Source organism: Thalassophryne amazonica, chromosome 4 (assembly GCF_902500255.1).
Source record: "Thalassophryne amazonica chromosome 4, fThaAma1.1, whole genome shotgun sequence".
Lineage (NCBI taxonomy): Eukaryota > Metazoa > Chordata > Actinopteri > Batrachoidiformes > Batrachoididae > Thalassophryne > Thalassophryne amazonica.
The window spans coordinates 68026662-68042819 of record NC_047106.1 but is presented as its reverse complement, the minus strand read 5'-3'; positions in this window follow the sequence as shown (position 1 = coordinate 68042819).

Here is a 16158-nt window from a genome sequence, read left to right as displayed (position 1 = left end):
TACTTCGCTATTATCAATCTGAGCACCCGTGTTACCTTATCCTTACCCCTGCAAATCTTAGCATGATCACTGGTGTTAGCATATTCTCATAAGCCCGACTCCCTGCATTAACCCTTTACTGTGTTCTGCTGCTGGTCTAATCTTAAAACATGTTAAATAACTACATTCAAGAGAATGTAGGAGGTGGTAGAGCTGTGAGCTTAACATCTACATTGTGTATATTGTCTCCTTTGCTCCACTCTTGGGATGTGAACTTACAGGCTCCAGCACGGGAGTCGGGCACTCTAAGCAAGAGGCTAAAACCCATGGGCCCATGCTAAGGTTACAGATATGAAAATGGACGCTTGAGGTTCTGGTGATGTCATCGTTCCGAATGGCAGCCTAAGTTAAGAGCTCCCTCCGAAAACATAATAAATACTCCGCAAATAGCTCAATTTGAAGCATTTCTACCATAAATAAAACGAGCTTAAGTCGGAGTAACGATGGGGAAAAAGGACACAAAACAGAAGTCATTAAACAAAGGACGGGCAAATGAAGAAAGCCTGGCGACGCAACATGCGGATGGGGCTGAAGCTAATGCTAGCATGGTCCAGGAGGCAAGTTTAGCTACGGTGCTACAAGAAATACGGGACTTTCGGGCAGAAACAAACCAACAACTGAATGATATCAGGTCAGAGCTGACTACAACAAATAATAAAATACTTGAAGCAGAAGCTAGAATTAGCAAGGCTGAAGATCGGGTTCAGAATATAGAGCAAGTGTTGTGAAAATGATCAAAGTTATGAACCAACAAGAAAGTAAGCTACTGGACCAGGAAGCAAGATCGCGACGGGAGAATTTGAGGATTTATAATGTTCCGGAAGGTGCAGAGGGAACGTCAATGATTACTTTTATTGAGAAACTTCTTCATGACTCTCTGGGCATCCCCCAAGGCACAAACCTCGACACTGAGAGAGCACATCGAGCCCTAGCTTGGAACACGTCCGGAAATTTACAGGATAAACCAAGATTGATAGTGATTAAATTCTCACACTATACAACTAAAGAGGAAGTTCTGCGCAAAGCATGGGCTTTGAAAAAGGTCTTTCTGGATGGGAGACAAATATACTTTGATCAAGATTACCCCGCGGCTATATTAAAAGAACGCCGAGACTACGCTGAAGCTAAACGAGTGCTGAAACAACAGAATATCAGGTTTCAGACGCCATACCCTGCCAAACTCCGTGTATTCTATGAAGATGGGCCCCGGCTTTATGAAACAGCAAAGGAAGCAACTACAGACATGAACACCAGAGGGCTGTCAGTCACCCTGATAACCCCCAAAGAGAGCTTGGCGGAGCAGCTCTCCAAATCAGCGTGGAAAGTGGTGGGAACGAAGCGGGGGATGGCAGATGAACGGGAGAAAGGCATCAGAAAAAACTTCAGGTCTACAGACGACAAAGCCCCTCTAACCCAGAAGAGGCATGAGATTAACATGCACAGTTTTTAGGAAGGATAAGAAAAACATTTTATTGTGTCCTAATTCCAAATTTATGAGTAAAGACAATTAAGAGGGAGAAATTGTTTGTCGGATAGAGAACCAAGCCATAGGGGCCCTCCACTCATTCCAGAGAGAGGCTTTCCCCTACATTTTGACACTTTTCCACCATGTTACAGGGTCCTTGGTTACAAGAGACCCCAACCTTGGAATCACTCTGTTTTTGTTTTTGTTGTTAATAAGTTCTGTTATATTGTTGTTCAGTCGGGGTGTTGACCTAAGTTACTTTTTACCACTGCTGTTAGATTTGAGTAAGACAAATATTTTATATGGCTAACGTTAAGGTAAAAGTTATTTCTTTTAATGTAAACGGTTTAACAAATCCAATCAAGCGTAGTAGAATACTGACTAAAATGAAAAAAGAAAGAGCTCATATCGTGTATCTTCAAGAGACCCATTTAAACAAAAGTGAACATGAGAAGTTAAGACGAATGGGGTTCACAGAACTTTTTTTCTCCTCATATAAATCAGGACATAGAAGAGGAGTTGCTATCCTCATTTCAAATAGACTTAACTTTGAGAAAACAGAAGTGATAAAGGACAAGGATGGAAGATACATATTGGTACGGCGGAGTATAGATGGGAATTTAGTTACTCTGATGAATATATATATGTACCCCCAGGAAGTGATTTTAGTTTTTTCCAGAAAATTATTAATTTAATGGTTACTGAAACCAGAGGTTTATTAATAAGTGGAGGAGATTTAAATATATGTTTAAAACCAGAATTAGATAGAATTCGGACTCTAATACTCTACATAAAAAAGTTAATATGCTTTTTAATGAGGTCGGGTTGATTGGTATATGGAGAAAATTTATTCCCTACAAGAAGAGACTATACCCATTACTCTCCACCCCACCACCTCTACACAAAGATAGATTATTTCATAACTTTCGGGAAAGACAAGGATAAGATTCAGACATGTGAAATTGGGACAATAGATGTAAGTGACCATGCCCCTGTATATTTGTTGGTTGATCTAAATCTGCAACCCAAAATAACCACTTGGAAATTAAATTCAAGTCTACTAAAAGATGATAACATTAAGGAACAAATAAAAAAGGAACTCCAAGAGTTCTTAGAGATTAACGACAATGGGGAGGTATCTCCTCCTATACTCTGGGACACAATGAAGGCCGTGCTTAGAGGTAAGGTTATAGCAATAGCATCTTATAAAAAGAAAAAATGTATCCAAAAAAATGGAGAACTTACAAAAAAGGTTGAAGCAACTGGAAAATGAACATAAATTTAAATACTCACAAAAATTTTTGGAAGAAATTAAAAAAATTAGGGAACAGGTTAATGAATTGGAAACACAAGAAATAAAGAGAAAATTAATGTTTTTGAAACAAACGTATTATGAAAGTGGGTCAAAATCTATAAAATCTTAGCATGGAAACTTAAAAAGAAAATAGCTGAAAATACAATAACTAAAATTAGACACCCTCAAACGGGACAGATAAAAAATAAGTTACAGGAAATTCACGATGCCTTTGAGGAGTTCTATAAGAAATTATACGTCCCAGGAGGAAATGAAAATGAAATCGACATTTTTCTTGATTCACTGAATTTACCAGCTCTAAGCGCGGCCCAGAGCGAAAAGATGATAGCGGAAATCACTGAAACTGAACTTAAAAAAGCTATTAGCAGACTAAAAATAAATAAATCACCAGGTTCAGATGGATATACAGCGGAATGGTACAAAGAATTTAAAAGTGAACTGATTCCTATAATGCTAGTTACATTTAATTGGGTCCTTAAAAAAGCACAAACCCCACCTACTTGGAAAGAAGCAATAATATCTGCTATACCAAAAGAGGGTAAAGATAAAACTGACTGTGGTTCATTTAGACCTATATCTGTTTTGAATTTAGACTATAAGCTCTTCACCTGTATTATGGCCAGACGCTTGGAAGAATTTTTACCCATGTTAATACATAATGACCAAACAGGCTTTATTAGGCAACGTCAGACCCAAGATAATATTCGTAGAACTCTTCACATTATAAATCATATACAAAAAAATAAAACTAATGCAGTACTTATGAGTGTGGATGCTGAAAAGGCATTCGATGCCGTTAACTGGGATTTTCTTTACAAAATATTAATTAAATTTGGCTTCCATGATGTAATCATTGGGTCTATAAAAGCAATATACCACAAACCTACTGCGAGAATAAAGGTTAATGGAAGCTTATCAAATAGATTTATATTACAACGCGGAATGAGACAGGGCTGTGCATGGTCCCCTTTATTGTTCTCCCTATATCTGGAACCGCTAGCGCAGTCAATAAGACAAAATGGGGATATCAAGGGAATTACTATTAAAGGCCGAGAACATAAACTAGCCTGTTACGCAGATGATATATTGATATATTTAGATCAGCCAACAGACTCTTTATCAAAATTGATGCAGTTATTTGAACAGTATGGTAGACTTTCAGGATATAAGGTCAACATGACTAAAACTCAAGTACTAACATATAATTACAACCCCCCAAATGAAGTATTAATCAAGTATCCAATGATATGGCAAGCCAGATCACTCAAATATTTAGGTATTGACATACCGAAAGACTACACAAAACTCTTTGACTATAATTATATACCCTTAAGTAAAAGAATAATTGAGGATATAAATAGATGGAAATTAATACCTTACTTTTCTTTAAGTTCTAGAATTGACTCCATAAAAATGAATATCTTGCCTAGACTTCTCTATTTATTCCAGACATTACCAATAGAGATTGAACAAAGCAAATTTATAGAATGGGATAAAATGATATCAAGGTATATATGGCAAGGCAAAAAACCTAGAGTGTGTTTTAAAACTTTACAACTGGCCAAGGAAACGGGGGGGGGGGGGGGGGGCTACCATCTCTGAGGGAATATTATCAGGCAGCTCAGATTAAAGCAGTGATAAACTGGTGTGACAATTCATATACAGCACAGTGGAAGGACATTGAGGAAAGTATATTTCCTTTTCCAATACAATCTATTTTGGCTGATAATAATATTCAAAAATATATAGATGAGGCTAATAACCCATGGGTAGAATGTACTCTTAAGGTTTGGAAAACTGCGGTGATGGAATTTAAATTGGATAAAGACATTGTGGGTTTTAAGTGGTACGCCTACGATTCTGACTTTCATCCAAACAAAAATGATTCACGTTTTAAGTCATGGACATCAAAAGGACTAACAGTAATATTCAAATTCTTTAAGAATGATATTTTTGTTGAATTTGAAACACTACAAAAAGAGTATTCTCTGGAAAAGCAAGATTTCTATCGATACTTACAGTTAAGACACTATGTGGATACTAAAGTTAAGAATAAACCTGTAACTAATGTGAATTTTGTGGAAATGCTCAAGAAAGCATATAATGGTAATATTGGTAAGGGGATTATCTCACAGTTACACAAATGTTTAGTAAATGCTAAAACACATTCTACATTGTATGTGAAAGCTTTATGGGAAAAAGAGGGAGGTATATATATAACAGAGGAGGAATGGGCATCGATCTGGAAAGCACAATGGAAATGTACAAATTCACTAAGATGGAAAGAGTTTGGATGGAAGGTATTTTATTAATCCATGTCAGAAAACGCATTATGATGGGACCCCTCCGGACTGTTGGAGAAAATTTGGAAACCAGCGTGCAAACCATTTTCACATTATGTGGGATTGTCCTCTCATTAAACAATATTGGATGGACGTACATGTAGCTCTACGAGACATCTTTAATTATCCCCTTCCATTTGATTTCAAAACGGTTTACTTTGGATGTCTACCACATTTACAAGACTGGAAAAAAATGGACAAACGCTTGTTTATTATTTTATTAGCGGCTGATAAGAAGGCAGTGACTAAAAACTGTCTGTCGCAGAAGAAACCAACTTTGTCAACCTGGATGGATGTGACACTGGACATTTACAGACTGGAAAGACTAACAGCTGTAGTAAACCAAAAACTGGATTTGTTTGTTTCTTTTTGGGAAAAATGGGTTCAATATATAACCATTCAGAGGCCCAACATAGGGCTTTAATATATGACATGTAGATAACAGCTATTTTATTTAATGGTCACCCCCGACAGTTCTGTGTTCTATTTTTATTTTTATTTTAATTTATATTATTGTTTTTTTTTTGTTTGTTTGTTTTGCTCTTCACTGATGTGAAAGTTTAAAATATGTATTCACATGCTTGTAACCTCACATACTGTGTGTGTGTTTGTAATGCATCATGAGTGATGTTTTGTTAAAAAGCAAGAAATAAAGAATAAAAAAAAAAGAAAAAGAAAATGGACGCTCACCAAGCTCCTCAGGGTCACTATCACCACCCAAGGAGTTGTATATTTAATTTTGAAAAAAGCATTTAGTTATACTTACAGCTTTATTAACACAAAACTGTTAATGATAAACTATGCAGTCACTGAAGTGTGCATTGATAAACATAAATATTAAGGAAAACAGATCAATAATTTTAATCTTTAAAGTGAGGACATTTTACTTTAAGAGGAAATAAAAATAACAATACTTGTTTGCCTTCTACAGTTTGCCTTGTGCCCATTGCCACTAACGCTGTCAAGCCAGGGGTTCGACTCTTCCCACTCACATCTGTACATTTACAAACATTTTTTGCTTCTTTGGATGTGGTGGAGTTTCCTTGCTGTAGTACTCAACGGGAGGTACAGAGATGACATTGGCAGCCCTTAATATTTCCTGTGTTTTATTTTGTTCATTATACAGTTTTGATGAGTGTGTGAGTGAGATTTATGAAAATACGGAACAATTTACAATTAATACGGGAAACAACAATTAATTGTCAAATAAAGGACAATTCTGTATTTTAAGGGACAGGTGGCAACCCTAGCCCTTGCGTCTGTAGCCAGAGTGTTTTTGGCATTGGGGAGTAAGGTTTACTAACTACCATATGCACAGCAACTCCTGCTGGTCTCCATCACATTAGGAACCCTGCCAACCTTATGGATGGGTTGAAAAAAATGGCCATCATGCTCTCAAAAGTGTCTGTGCACACTTATTTTTCAAACTCTCTTAAGATGAGTAAACTGGAAAATTTATTCTAATTCTATTCAGTATTTTATGTTGTAACTTATCTTTGTCTGGGTGGAAATGTGAACAAGCAAACATGCATATGAAGGAAAACCATTCCAAAGTTGTAATTCCACACTTCTCAGCTTTCCTGGGAAAGCCTGTGCCAGGGTATGAGAAAGGAGACTTAGACCGTACCTCAGATTTAAGAGGGGCAGTGCAAGTTCAGTCCTGGTTGTGGAACTGTGGACCAGCTCTTTATCCTGACAAGGATATTCAAAGGGCCTTGGAAATATGACCAACCAGTCTACATGTGCTTTGTGGACTTGAAAAAGGCATACAACCAGCTCCCTGGAGGTGTCCTGTGATGGGTGCTGCAGGAGGATGGAGTACCCGAACCGGTGCAATGCACTATTCGGTCTCTGCTGACAAAAGTAGGAGCTGGATTTCTCTGCATCACATCAAACTTATTCCCAGTGGGTGTTGGACTCTGCCAGAATTATCCCTTGTCACCAATCATGTCCATGAAGCTCATGGACAGGATTGTAAGGCACAGTCTGGAACTGGAGAGTGTCCACTTCGGTGACCTTGGAATTGCATCTCTGTTTTTTTTGTTTTATGTGGTTTTGTTGGCTTCATCAGACAGTGACCTCCCATGAAACTAGGATGAGAATCAGCACCTCCAAATCTGAGACCATGAACCTCTGTTTGGAAAGGGTAGATTGTCCCCTCTGGGTCAGGGAAGAGTTACTCCCCCAACTGGAAGAGTTTAAGTATCTCAAGGTCTTGTTCACGAGTGGGATTGTAAATCAGACAGATTGGGGCTATGTCTCATGGTTTATAGATACTGGACCAGACCATCATGGTGAAGGAAGAGCTGAGCCAAAATGCAAGACTCAATTTATGTTCCTATCCTCAACAATGGTCATGGACCTGAAGTAATGACTGAAGAATAACGTCACAGATACAAGCAGCAGAAATGAGATTCCTCCTTTGGGCATCAAAGTTTACACTCAGGGACCGGGTGGGAAGTTCAAATATCCATGAGCAACCTGGAGTAGAGCCGTTGCTTCTTCGCATCAAAGAAGCCAGCTGAGGTGGTTTGGACATCTGGTTGTCGCCTTCTTCCCTCAGAAAGTGTTAACAGACTTGGCTGAGGATAGGAACGTATGGGATATGGAAATGGGACTTGGTCTATTGTCACCGCGACATGGATTCAGGCAAACTGCAGAAAATGAATGAATCTGGAGCAAGTGAAGCACTGTAACTGCCGCTCTATCATATACAGTAAGTGTGCAAACCAAATTTTTGTTTTTATTCTTCAATCCAAATTAGTGGTCTATACTGGTTCACAGTATTATCAAAGCACAGTACAAGATGTCCGGTATGCATACAGGCATTCCCACTCCTATATTTTACATATATCAGAGCTAGAAATAGAACCCCTGGCAATAATTATGGACTCACCAGCCTCGGAGGATGCTCATTCAGTTGTTTAATTTTGTAGAAAAAAAGCAGATCACAGACATGACACAAAACTAAAGTCATTTCAAATGGCAACTTTCTGGGTTTAAGAAACACTATAAGAAATCAAGAAAAAAAATTGTGGCAGTCAGTAATGGTTACTTTTTTAGACCAAGCAGAGGGAAAAAAATATGGACTCACTCAATTCTGAGGAATAAATTATGGAATCACCCTGTAAATTTTCATCCCCAAAACTAACACCTGCATCAAATCAGATCTGCTCGTTAGTCTGCATCTAAAAAGGAGTGAACACACCTTGGAGAGCTGTTGTACCAAGTGGACTGACATGAATCATGGCTCCAACACGAGAGATGTCAATTGAAACAAAGGAGAGGATTATCAAACTCTTAAGAGAAGGTAAATCATCATGCAATGTTGCAAAAGATGTTGGTTGTTCACAGTCAGCTGTGTCTAAACTCTGGACCAAATACAAACAACATGGGAAGGTTGTTAAAGGCAAACATACTGGTAGACCAAGGAAGACATCAAAGCGTCAAGACAGAAAACGTAAAGCAATATGTCTCAAAAATCGAAAATGCACAACAAAACAAATGAGGAACGAATGGAAGGAAACTGGAGTCAACGTCTGTGACCGAACTGTAAGAAACCGCCTAAAGGAAATGGGATTTACATACAGAAAAGCTAAACAAAAGCCATCATTAACACCTAAACAGAAAAAACAAGGTTACAATGGGCTAAAGAAAAGCAATCGTGGACTGTGGATGACTGGATGAAAGTCATATTCAGTGATGAATCTCGAATCTGCATTGGGCAAGGTGATGATGCTGGAACTTTTGTTTGGTGCCGTTCCAATGAGATTTATAAAGATGACTGCCTGAAGAGAACATGTAAATTTCCACAGTCATTGATGATATGGGGCTGCATGTCAGGTAAAGGCACTGGGGAGATGGCTGTCATTACATCATCAATAAATGCACAAGTTTACGTTGATATTTTGGACACTTTTTTTATCCCATCAATTGAAAGGATGTTTGGGGATGATGAAATCATTTTTCAAGATGATAATGCATCTTGCCATAGAGCAAAAACTGTGAAAACATTCGTTGCAAAAACACACATAGGGTTAATGTCATGGCCTGCAAATAGTCTGGATCTTAATCCAATTGAAAATCTTTGGTGGAAGTTGAAGAAAATGGTCCATGACAAGGCTCCAACCTGCAAAGCTGATCTGGCAACAGCAATCAGAGAACATTGGAGCCAGATTGATGAAGAGTACTGTTTGTCACTCATTAAGTCCATGCCTCAGAGACTGCAAGCTGTTATAAAAGCCAGAGGTGGTGCAACAAAATACTAGTGATGTGTTGGAGCGTTCTTTTGTTTTTCATGATTCCATCATTTTTTCCTCAGAATTGAGTGATTCCATATTTTTTTCCCTCTGCTTGGTCTAAAAAAGTAACTGTTACTGACTGCCACAATTTTTTTTTTCCTGATTTCTTATAGTTTTTCTTAAAGCCAGAACGTTGCCATTTGAAATGACTTTAGTTTTGTGTCATGTCTGTGATCTGCTTTTTTTCTACAAAATTAAACAACTGAATGAACATCCTCCGAGGCCGGTGATTCCATAATTATTGCCAGGGGTTGTAGCAAGCACTTAGTCCACTATTTTGTGCAGTAACTTTGAGCACTTTAACGCAGTTCACACCGGCTACCTGTCTGTCACAGTATGGTGGCAACACAACAAACAAGAACAGCACACCCCCGGTGAGTTTTAGAACCATATTTAATCTTTGTTTTTATTTCAGTATCTGAGAGTGTCATCTGGCTGTATTAGTGCAGAGCCCACAGCAGCTAAAACAGCAACAGCACACCTGTGGCGAGTAAAAATAAAGTACTGTAATGGTGTGCCCCCCACCAAAAAAAAAAAAAAAAAAAAAAAAAAAAAATGCAGTCTCTGAGGATGTCATGAGATAAAAAACAGGTAAAACGTTACCTGTCAATAATGTAGCACTTCCTCTATAGATAGGAGTTCCCCATTCTTCCCCCTCAGACTGTGATGGGTAAACCAGGGGTGCAGCCAGACAGACTGGAATTCCCCCCACCAGTAAAGGTCAACTTTTGACTTTTTTTTTTTTTTTGCATATACTACCACTACTACTATTACTACTACTAATGATGTTTTTTGAACAACTTAAATGTTTATCAATATCACTATGTGCTTATGTTTTTGACAGCTCTGCATTAAAAGGGATTGATGAACCATAGCAATATAGGTTTTGATTTCGTTTGACATCTAGGAATGTCAACCAGAGCTGTTGCTCGTGTATTGAATGTTCATGTCTCTACCATAAGCCGTCTCCAAAGGCGTTTCAGAGAATTTGGCAGTACATCCAACCAGCCTCATAACCGCAGACCACGTGTAACCACACCAGCCCAGGACCTCCACATCCAGCATGTTCACCTCCAAGATCGTCTGAGACCAGCCACTCAGACAGCTGCTGAAACAATCAGTTTGCATAACCAAAGAATTTCTGCACAAACTGTCAGAAACCATCTGAGTGTAATTATGTTTGTGTGTAATTGTTTGTAGTTGTATTGTTGCCTTTGTTTGTATATTTTGTTATGTATGTACTGTTGTATGTGTGACACAGAAATGTGTGATTGTTTCTTTGAAAATTGTGAAAGGGAGTGAGGTTTTGTGAGAAATTTGGCTTTAGTGTAGTTCCACATTTTGCCAGCAGGGGGACAGCCTCCTGGTGAGACAGCTCAGTGTGTTCAAAAGCCCCCGTCTTCAGAACGGCAGAAGCGAGGGAAGGAGACACACTTTCTCTGCTTGTCTCATTATTTTCCTGTTATTTACCGGTTAGTATGTGTCACTAAGCACACCTTTTGTAGTTAAATTAAAGCAGCATCCTAACGTGCTATACCAGGAAGTGTATTTTGTTTACTTAAGAGTCCGTGAAATACTTTTGGTTGTGATGCTAATTAGTGTTGGCTTAGCTCATGTGAGTAGTGGAAGATACTAAAAGTCCACCATAGATAGTTCTTAAACTCCCTTTATCTATTGGTTAACTGTAAAAGGCTCCTGTACATCCCTTACAACAGTCAGAAGTTGTGAGAAGCTGTTATTCACATGTGTGTTTATACCGGTTAAAAAAGTAGAAATGCTAACTCCGCTAGCTAAGCCGTTTTTCCATTGGTTTCCTCTTTAATTAAGCTAACAATGCTAAGCGAGGATTAGCATCCTCTTTGCCAGGTTAACTGGAAGTCTGTAAAGGGCTTACATGCAGCAAATAAGAGCATTTAAGTTTGCCCAGAAATGCATATATTTTATTGAGCCTGTGTCATGGAAAAAGAAGACAGTTTTGGACCGCATTGGTATGCATTTTTATTTGTTTTCAAATTAATTTACATATGTTTTGGCAAGTGGATAATTTTGTATTTTTTTAAGGCAAACGTTACAAACCGTGAACACGTAGCTGGAATACAGTTTATTGTATAAAGAAAATACATTTGATTGTATAAAGAAAATAAAGAACGGCAGAAGCGAGGGAAGGAGACACACTTTCTCTACTTGTCTCATTATTTTCCTGTTATTTACAGGACAATTAATCTGGCAACAGTCCTCTCGAATGGGGCCTGTTACAGATTCTTGGTGGCCCGTACGGGGATTGGCTGTTCATATTTATTAAGGGCTGATCCCAAAAATCCTGCGATATCTGCGATGAGGAGGAATTGTCGGCACAATGTCTGATGGGAGACGGTGAGCTGGTGGCAGGAGACGGTGAGCCGGTGGCATGATCCAGGGGAGTTGTGACCCACTACGAGCAAACGGGTGGCTGAGAGGGACCAGTGTTCGGAGGACTGGAGAATCATTGCCATGGCGGACGGTGAACGGAAGAGCCTGGTGTGGGACATCAGGAAAGGCCTGTTTTCTCTCTCTGCGAGCAATCTTCTCCAGGTAGCAGTTGACAATGGCCCCATCACGGGCAAAGATTCAGCAGAGCTGTAGAGTGACGACGCCGAGGGGTGTTTCGAGTACATCAACGCCTATATGTGCAGTAAGGAGCTTCTAGAGGCTGAGGACAGTGGGATGGGAAAATTATTGTACCTGAAGGATGTTGTTGATGGCTTTGTGAAGGCCCAAAATAGCGTTACAATAACTACTGATGCTGGTGACAGTACAGACAGCGCCACAGTGATTGCACCATCACCTGGTGCAGCCAGTGTAAACCGGACTGCCCCAGATAACCCGCAGTTAGTTACTTTGACAACGGGTGATGTTACCTTGGACCACGATGGTGTTTTACCAGACGATGTACGAAAAATGATCTGAGTATGAAGAATTAGGAAGGAGGTTACGCGCCTATGCAAGCATTCCTACCTCACGAGTAAATACACAGCCCAGGTTAACACAACTTACTCATGTTGAGCAGCGCCCTCAGCCAGACGCTGTTATACAGCCCAAACCTGAACAAGTAGTGACCCTGATAGAACCTTCCCTACATTCAGCGTCATGAGTTTAAAAGTTCATGGGGGCCAAATTGGAGATCAGTCATCGGACATCACCTATAACAGCGTGTGCAGGCAGATTGAGGAGGGGATAAAAGACACTTTTACTGATTCTGAGATTGTGAGAGGTGTGTTGAGAATCATAAAACCAGGAATTTTCAAAGACATGTTAGTAAATAAGGAAGACATGACTGTAGTTGAGTTGAAGGGGTTCCTCCAGTCACACTTAGGGGAGAGAAATAGCACAGAACTATTTCAAGAGCTAATGTGCGCAAAGCAGAATGAGCATGAAACACCCCAACAATTTCTCTATCGTGCCATTGGTCTGAAGCAATGACTCTTTTTTGGTTTGAAACAGTCAGGCAATGGAATCAAATATAGCCCAGACACAGTACAGGATGTGTTCTTGCACACAGTGTATCAGGGAATTGGACACAAACACAATGACATTCGCAGAGAACTGAAGCCCCTACTCTCAGACCGTACAGTTACTGATGAAACAATTCTGAAGCATGTCATGAGAGTAATGAATGATGAGAATGAGCGACAGCGTAGGCTAGGGTCAGCTCATCGCCCAAAGTATACTACCGCACGTGGTGCACAAGTTGAAGGAAGTAAAGACTGTAAAGCAGCCAAACATGGGGAGATGTTTGAACAGAAAGCTAAGACAGATACAGTACAGCAGCTTTCAGAGAAAATAGATGTTCTCACTAAGTTAGTCGCCTCATTAACAGACACAGTACAAAAGGGACACGCATGCCACTGTCCCGCTGACAGACCCAAAGTAATGACAAAAGAGAAAATTTATGGTTGCCCAAAGTGTGTGCAGGACGGTGTAAGAGACTGCAAACACTGCTTTTTTTGTGGTGAGCAAGGCCACAGAGCTATAGGTTGTCAAAAACATCCGAAACAGCAGGGAAATGAGAACCGGTTGCTGTCGGGGGACAAGCAGTAACCGATGCCCTTTCCAAGTCCCACCAAGCAGAGGCGCAAGCTATATTAAGCAGTGGCCGCACCACTAGTGAGACTAACAGGCTGGGGACAGCCTATGAAACGAGTAATGGCAACAAAAGATGCGGACATGAGAAAACTGCTGTCAACTTGGTGCGTAATGTCACACCAACTACCAACGATCCTCTCACTAAACTGATAGGCAGGAAAGCTTTAGCTAAGTGTATCCTCAATGGCCTTTCCGTAAATGCTCTTGTGGACACTGGCGCTCAAGTCAGCATGATAGGCAGGTCCTGGAAAGATGAGTATCTACCTGACCTAAACATTCACCCCCTGTCTGAACTTGATGAGCTCATGGGAGACAAAGAGAAGTTAGAAGTGTTTGCAGTTAATGGGGAGCTTATTTCCTTCGATGGTTGGGTAGTCATAACTGTAAACTTACCAGGAAACGAGGACCCAAACTTATCGATTAATGCACCTTTCCTTGTGAGTTCTGCACCTCTGGAAATGCCTCTCATAGGGTTTAACGTCATTGAAGTAGTGATACAAGGAAAGCCAGAAAGACTGGCGCCCACTTTAATTCAACTGTTGAGTGGAGCCATGTCCATCTCTAGTGACACAGCAGATAACATTGTACACTTTGTCCAGACCAAGCAGACTGTTTCAGCTCAGGGACGTTTGAGGATAGGTCAGAAGGACAAAATTATCCCTGCAGGCAGTGTAACTTGGGTAAAGTGTAGGGTACCTCCCCAGCTGGACCCCTCTGACCCATTGGTGTTGTTGAGCCTGAGGAAGGGTGTGTACAGCTACAACAGCTTGATGTGGGTGAGGGATTACTTGAAATTCAAGCAGGTAAAGTTCCTCTGGTAGCTGTCCCCTTAGGTAACCATACAAAGCATGACATTACCTTGCCTCAAAGATCTGCCATCGGTAGCATTCAGCCAATCAAAAAGATTGTCAAGACTGATATACCTACTGACAGAGACATTAAGGTTCAGAGTGCCAGCACCCCCTCAGTTGCCCCAAATTGTTCTTCACAGTGGTACCCACCAGTTGATGTGAGTCACCTTAAGGAAGACCAACAAGAGATTGTGGAAAAAAAAGCTGTTTGAGGAGTCATCCGCTTTTGCAAGAGATGCTAATGATATTGGTTGCGTTCCAACTTTGCAGATGTCACTGAATCTCAAAGATGACATCCCAGTGCAGAAAGCCTACTCCTCTGTACCAAAACCATTAGTTGCAGAGGTGAAGGAGTACATCCAAGATCTTTTAGCTAAAGGTTGGATCATCAAGTCGAAGTCTCCTTATGCAGCCCCTGTTGTATGTGTCCGCAAAAAGGATGGCTCGCTACGCCTTTGTATTGATTATAGATTACTGAACCAGAAAACCATCCCTGACAGGCACCCATTGCCCCGGATCCAAGATCTGACCGATATGCTGGGAGGGCATACATGGTTCAGTGTCCTTGATCAAGGAAAAGCGTACCATCAAGGGTTCATGGCGGCTGTATGAGTGGGTGAGAATACCTTTTGGTCTCTCAAATGCATCTGCAGCCTTCCAACGGAGCATAGAAGAGATATTGAGCTCGCTCAGAGATGATTGCTGTATCCCCTATTTGGATGACATTCTTTGCTATGCGAAGACGTTCGAGGAACATGTTGAGGGTGTTCGCAAAGTCCTGAGAGCACTCCAACAGCATGGGGTAAAGTTGAGACCTGAAAAATGCGAGTTGTTTCAAAGACAAGTGAGGTATGTGGGTCGCCTTGTCTCTGCAGAGGGTGTGCACATTGACCCAAGTGACATAGAGGCAGTACAATCCCTCAAGGTCAAAACACCCCAGACTGTTGGTGATGTGCGGCGGTTGTTAGGCTTCCTCAGCTACTACCGCAGCTACGTACAAGACTTTGCACGCATTGCAAAGCCAGTGTATGAGCTTCTCCAAGTCAAACCAGGCATGTTACCAGTCCAGACAAACAAAGCAAAACCAAAGGGCCCTCAGTTGCCCTCCAAAACCCTTGTCGAGTGGACCAGTGAACACCAGGGGGCGGTGAACCAACTCATTGACATGCTCACGAAACCCCCAGTCCTCGCATACCCAGACTTTAACTTACCGTTTGTGTTACACACAGACGCCTCTGAGCGTGGCATTGGCGCTGTACTCTATCAGAAACAAGAGGGTAAGCTTAGAGTCATAGGGTATGGTTCCAGAACACTGACCCCAGCTGAGAAAAACTATCGTTTGCACAGCGGGAAATTAGAGTTTTTGGCATTGAAATGGGCTGTGTGTGAGAAGTTTAGAGATTATCTCTATTACGCTCCACACTTTACCATCTGTACTGATAACAATCCCCTCACTTACGTCATGAGCACTGCCAAGCTCAGTGCTGTGGGGCATCGTTGGGTTGGGGAGTTATCTGATTTCCGGTTCGATGTGAAATACAGACCTGGCAAGGCCAATGTAGATGCCGACACCCTGTCTCGTATGCCTCTTGATATCAACCGGTATGTGGCAGAGTGCACTGAAGAGCTGTCACGAGAGATCGTGGAAGCTACTTGGAATGGGACTAAAGCAGCTCGGGAAAAGGATGTGGCTTGGGTCGCTGCCCTCATTCTTGCCACAGCT